The sequence below is a fragment of the Lupinus angustifolius genome, chromosome LG09 (assembly GCF_001865875.1).
Source record: "Lupinus angustifolius cultivar Tanjil chromosome LG09, LupAngTanjil_v1.0, whole genome shotgun sequence".
In the NCBI taxonomy this organism is placed as follows: Eukaryota; Viridiplantae; Streptophyta; class Magnoliopsida; order Fabales; family Fabaceae; genus Lupinus; species Lupinus angustifolius.
This window is the reverse complement of record NC_032017.1, coordinates 18,178,633-18,185,267: the sequence shown is the minus strand read 5'-3', so window position 1 is coordinate 18,185,267 and position 6,635 is coordinate 18,178,633.

The window sequence follows — 6,635 nt, the reverse complement described above, 5'->3', positions numbered from 1 at the left end:
ATCCTAATCCTAATCCTCATCCTAATCCTAATCCTAATCCTAATCCTCATCCTAATCCTAATCCTAATCCTAATCCTCATCCTAATCCTAATCCTAATCCAAAACCTAATCCAAATCCTTATCCTTATCCTAATCCTAACCCTAATCCGAATCCGAATCCTAATCCATATCCTTATCTTAATTCGAACCCGAATCTTAATCTTACTCCTGATTCTGATCCTCATCTTCATCCTTATCCTGATCCTGAACCTAATCATGTTCCTGATCCTGTTCCTCATCCTGATCCTCATCCTGATTCTAATACTAATCCTAATCCTAATCCTAATCCGAATGCTCATCCTCATCCTCATCCTCATCCTCATCCTCATCCTCATACTCATCCTCATCCTAATCCTAATCCTAATCCAAATCCTTATCCTAATCTTAATTCGAACCCGAATCCTAATCCTGATCCTGATCTTGATCTTGATCCTCATCCTAATCTTGACCCTAATCCTAATTCTCATTCTGATCCTGATCCTAATCCTCATCCTAATCCTGATCCTAATCCTAATCCTGTTCCTGATCATCATCCTAATCCTGATCCTGATCCTGATCCTAATCTTGATCCTGATCCGGATCCTGATCCTGAACCTGATCCTCATCCTCACCCTAATCTTGATCCTGATCCTAATCCTGATCCTAATCCTAATCCTGATCCTGATCCTCATCCTGATCCTAATCCTCATCCTAATCCTAATCCTAATCCTCATCCTCATCCTCATCCTATTCCTCATCCTAATCCTAATCCTAATCCAAATCCTTATCCATATCCATATCTTAACCCTAACCCTAACCATAACCCTGATCATAGTCTTAATCCTAATCCTAATCCTAATCCTTATCCTTATCCTAATCTTAATTCGAACCCGAATCCTAATCCGTATCCTAATCCTAATGCTAATCCTGATCCCAATCCTAATCCTAATCTTAATCCTAACCTAATCCTCATCCTGATCCTAATCCTAATCCTAATCCCAATCCTAATCCTAATTCAAATCCTGATCCTGATCCCGATCCTAATCCTAATCGTAATCCTAAACCTAATCCTAATCCTAATCCATATCCTTATCCATATCCTTATCCTAACCCTAACCCTAACCCTAATCGTAATCCTAATCCTAATCCTAATCCTAATCCAAATCACTATCCTAATCTTAATTCGAACCCGAATCCTAATCCTCATCCTGATCCTCATCCTCATCCTGATCCTAATCCAGATACTGATCCTGATCCTGATCCTCATCCTGATCCTCATCCTGATCCCCATCTTAATCCTAATCCTAATCCTAATCCTCATCCTAATCCTAATCCTAATCATAATCCTAATCCAAATCCTCATCCTAATCCTAATCTGAATCAAAATCCTTATCTGAATCCTAATTCGAACCAAATCCTAATCCTAATTCGAACCGAATCCTAATCCTAATCCTGATCTTTATCCTGATCCGGATCTTGATCCTTATCCGGATCCTGATCCTGATCCGGATCCTGATCCTGATCCTCATCATGATCATCATCCTCATCTTGATCCTGATCCTAATCCTCATCCTCATCCTGATCCTGATCTTGATCCTGATCCTGATCCTGATCCTGATCCTGATCCTGATCCTGATCCTGATCCTGATCCTGATCCTGATCCTGATCCTGATCCTGATCCTGATCCTGATCCTGATCCTGATCCTGATCCTGATCCTGATCCTGATCTCAAATCCATATCCTGATCCTCATCCTCATCCTCATCCTAATCCTAATCCTAATCCTAATCCTAATTTTAATCCTAATCCAAATCCTTATCCTAATCCTAATCCTGATCTTGATCTTGATCCTGATCCGGATCCTGATCCTGATCAAGATCCTCATCCTAATCCTGATTCTGATCCTAATCCTCATCCTAATCCTATTCCTGATCCTGATCTTGATCCTCATCCTAATCCTAATCCTAATCCTTATCCTTATCCTAATCCTTATCCTAATCCTCATCCTCATCCTCATCCTCATCCTCATCCTAATCCTAATCCTAATCCTAATCCTAATCCTAATACATATCCTTATCCTAATCTGAATTCGAACCCGAATCTTAATCCTGATCCTGATCCTGATCCTCATCCTGATCCTAATCCTAATCCTGATCCTGATCTTGATCCTGATCCTGATCTTGATTTTGATCCTGAACCTGATCCTGATCTTTAACCTGATCCGGATCCTGATCCTGCTCCTAATCCTGATCCTGATCCTCATCCTCATTCGGATCCTAATCCTGATCCTGATACTCATCCTAATCCTAATCCTTATCCTTATCCTGATCCTGATCTTGATCCTGATCCTAATCCTGATCCTGATCCTGATCCTGATCCTAACCCTAACCCTTACCCTAATCATAATTCTAATCGTAATCTTAATCCTTATCCTAATCTTAATTCAAACCCGAATCCTAATCCGTATCCTAATCCTAATCCTAATCTTGATCCTAATCCGTATCCTAATCCTAATTCGTATCCTGATCCTGATCCTGTTCCTCATCCTCATCCTGATCCTAATCCTGATCCTGATCCTGATCCTCATACTCATCCTCATCCTGATCCTCATCCTAATCCTAATCCTAATCCTGATCCTGATCCTTATCCTTATCCTGGTCTGAATCCTATTCCTAATCCTTATCCTAATCCTCATCCTCACCCTCATCCTAATCCTAATCCTAATCCTAATCCTAATCCAAATCTTTATCCTCATCTTAATTCGAACCTGATTCTTAATCCTAATCCTAATCCTAATCCTAATCCTAATCCTAATCCTAATCCCGATCCTCATCCTGATCCTGATTCTGATCCTGATCCTGATTCTGATCCCGATCCTGATCGTGATCCTCATCCTGATCCTCATCCTGATGCTCATCCTGTTCCTGATCCTCATCCTGGTCCTGATCCTAAACGTGATCCTCAACCTGATCCTGATCCTAATCCTGATCCCGATCCTTATCCTAATCCTAATCCTAATTCTAATCCTAATTCTCATCCTCATCCTAATCCTAATCCTAATCCAAATCCTTATCCAAATCTTAATTCGAACCCGAATCCTTATCCTGATCCTGATCTTGATCCTCATCCTGATCTTGATCCTGATCTTCATCCTGATGTTCATCCTGATCCTGATCTTGATCCGAATCCTGATCCTGATCAAGATCCTGATCCTCATCCTGATCCTAATCCTCATCCTCTTCCTGATCCTTATCCCGATCATAATCCTAATCCTTATCCTAATCCTCATCCACATCCTCATCCTAATCCTAATCCTAATCCTCATCCTCATCCTAATCCTAATCCTAATCCTAATCCTAATCCTAATCATAATCCAAATCCTTATCCTAATCTTAATTCGAACCTGAATCCTAATCCTAATCCTCATCCTGATCCTGATCCTGATCATGATCGTGATCCTGATCCTCATCATGATCGTGGTCCTGATCCTGATCCTCATCATGATCGTGATCCTGATCCTGATCCATATCCTAATCCTAAACCTAATCCTAATCCAAATCCTTATCCATATCCTTATACTTACCCTAACCCTAACCCTAATCATAATCCTAATCTTTATCCAAATCCAAATCCTTATCCTAATCGTAATTCGAACCCGAATCCTAATCCGTATCCTAATCCTAATCCTGATCTTGATCCTAATCCTAAACCTGATCCTGATCTTGATCCTCATCCTGATCCTGATCTTGATCCGAATCCTAATCCTGATCCTAATCCTAATCCCAATCCTAATCCTAATCTTAATCCTAACCCAATCCTAATCCTGATCCTGATCCTAATCCAGATCCTAATCCAAATATGAATCCTAATCCTAATCCTAATCCTCAACTTAATCCTAATCCTAATCTTAATCCTAACCCAATCCTAATCCTCAACTTAATCCTAATCCTAATCTTAATCCTAACCCAATCCTAATCCTCAACTTAATCCTAATCCTAATCTTAATCCTAACCCAATCCTAATCCTCAACTTAATCCTAATCCTAATCCTAATCCTAATCCTAATACTAATGCAAATCCTTATCCTAATCTTAATTCGAACCTGAATCCTAATCCTAATCCTGATCCTGTTCCTAATCCTGATCATGATCCTGATCCAGATCCTAATCTTGATCCTGATCCTGATGCTGATCCTGATCCTGATCGTGATCCTGATCCGGATCCTGTTCCTGATCCTGATCCTGATTCTGATCTGATCCTAATCCTCATCCTAATCCTAATCCTGATCCTTATCCTAATCCTGATCCTCGTCCTCATCCTTATACTAGTCCTGAACCTCATCCTAATCCTGGTCCTGATCCTCATCCAAATCTTTATCCATATCCTTATCCTAACCCAAACCCTAACCCTAACCCTAATCCTAATCCTAATCCTAATCGTGATCCTGATAATGATCCAGATCCAGATCATGATCCTGTTTGATCCTGATCCTGATGCTGATCGTGATCCTGATCGTGATCCTGATCCGGATGCTGATCCTAATTCTGATCCTGATTCTGATCTGATCTTGATCTTCATCCTGATCCTGATCCTTATCCTAATCCTGGTCCTCATCCTCATCCTAATTCTAGTCCTGATCCTCATCCTAATCCTGATCCTGATCCTAATCCTAATCCTGATACTGATCCTCATCCTAATCCTGATCCTGATCCTGATCCTGATCCTGATCTGATCCTGATCTGATCCTGATCCTCATCCTAATCCTCATCCTGATCCTGATCCTAATCCTAATCCTGATTATATCCATATCCTAATCCTAATCCTAATCCTAATCCAAATCCTTATCCATATCCTTATTCTAACCCTAACCTTAGCCATAATCGTAATCCTAAACCTAATCCTTATCCTAATCTTAATCCTAATCCTTATCCTAATCTTAATTCGAACACAAATCCTAATCCATATCTTAATCTTAATCCTGATCCTGGTCTGAATCCTGATCTTGATCCTGGTCCTGATCCTGATCCTAATCCTAATCCGAATCCTAATCCTAATCCAAACCTAATCCTCATCCAAATCCTTATCCTAATCTTAATTCGAACCCGAATCCTAATCCTAATCCTGATCTTGATCCTGTTCCTGATCCTGATCCTAAACCAAATCCGAATCCTAATCCTAATCCTAATCCTCATCCTAATCCAAATCCTTATCCTAATCATTATTCGAATCTAAATCCTAATCCTAATCCTGATCCTGATCCTGATCCTGTTCTTGATCCTGATCCTGATCATGATCCTCATCCTCATCCTTATCCTGATCCTCCTCTTGATCCTCATCCTGATCCTGATCCTGATCCTGATCCTAATCCTAATCCTCATCCTGATCCTAATCCTGATCCTAATCCTAATCTTAATCCTAATCCTCATCCTTAACCTAATCCTCATCCTGATCCCGATCCTAATCCTAATCCTAATCCGAATCCTAACCCTAATCCAAATCCTTATCCTTATCTTAATTCGAACCCAAATCCTAATCCTCATCCTAATCCTGATCCTGATCCTGATCATGATCCTGTTTATGATCCTGATCCTGATCCTGATCCTGATCCTGATCCTAATCCTAATCCTCATCCTAATACTAATTCTAATACTAATCCTAATCCTAATCCAAATCCTTATCCATATCCTAATCTTAATTCGAACCCGGATCCTAATCCGTATCCTAATCCTAATCATGTTCCTCATCCTAATCCCAATCCTAATCCTAATGTTAATCTTAACCTAATCCTCATCTTGTTCCTGATCTTGATCCTAATCCTAATCCTAATCCTCATCCTAATCCTCGTCCTAATCCTAATCCTAATCCAAATCCTTATCCTAACCCTAACCACAACCCTAATCCTAATCCTTATCGTAATCCTAATCCTTATCGTAATCCTAATCCTAATACAAATCCTTATCCTAATCTTCATTCGAACCCGAATCCTGATCTGTATCCTAATCCTAATCCTATTGCTGATCCTGATCCTAATCCCAATCCGAATCCTAATCATAATCCTAACCTAATCCTCATCCTGATCCTGATCCTGATCCTAATCGTAATTCGAATCCTAATCCTAATCCTAATCCTCATAGAAATCTTTATCCTAATCTTAATTCGAACCCGAATCCTTATCCTGATCCTGATCCTGATGCTGATCCTGATCCTTATCCTAATCTTCATACTGATCCTAATCCTGATCATGATCCTGATCCTAATCCTGTTCCTGATAATAATCCTAATCCTCATCCTAATCCTAATACTTATCCTAATTCTAATCCTAATCCTAATCCTAATCCTAATCCTAATCCTAATCCTAATCCTAATACTAATACTAATACTAATCCAAATCCTTATCCTAACCCTAACCCTAACTCTAATCGTAATCGTAATCGTAATCCTAATCCTAATCTTAATCCTAATCCTAATCCAAATCGTTATCCTAATCTTAATTCCAACCCGTATGCTAATCCATATCCTAATCCTAATCTAGATCCTGATCCTGATCCTGATCCTCATCCTACTCCTAATCCTATTCCAAATCCTTATCTTAATCATAATTTGAACCCGAATCCTAATC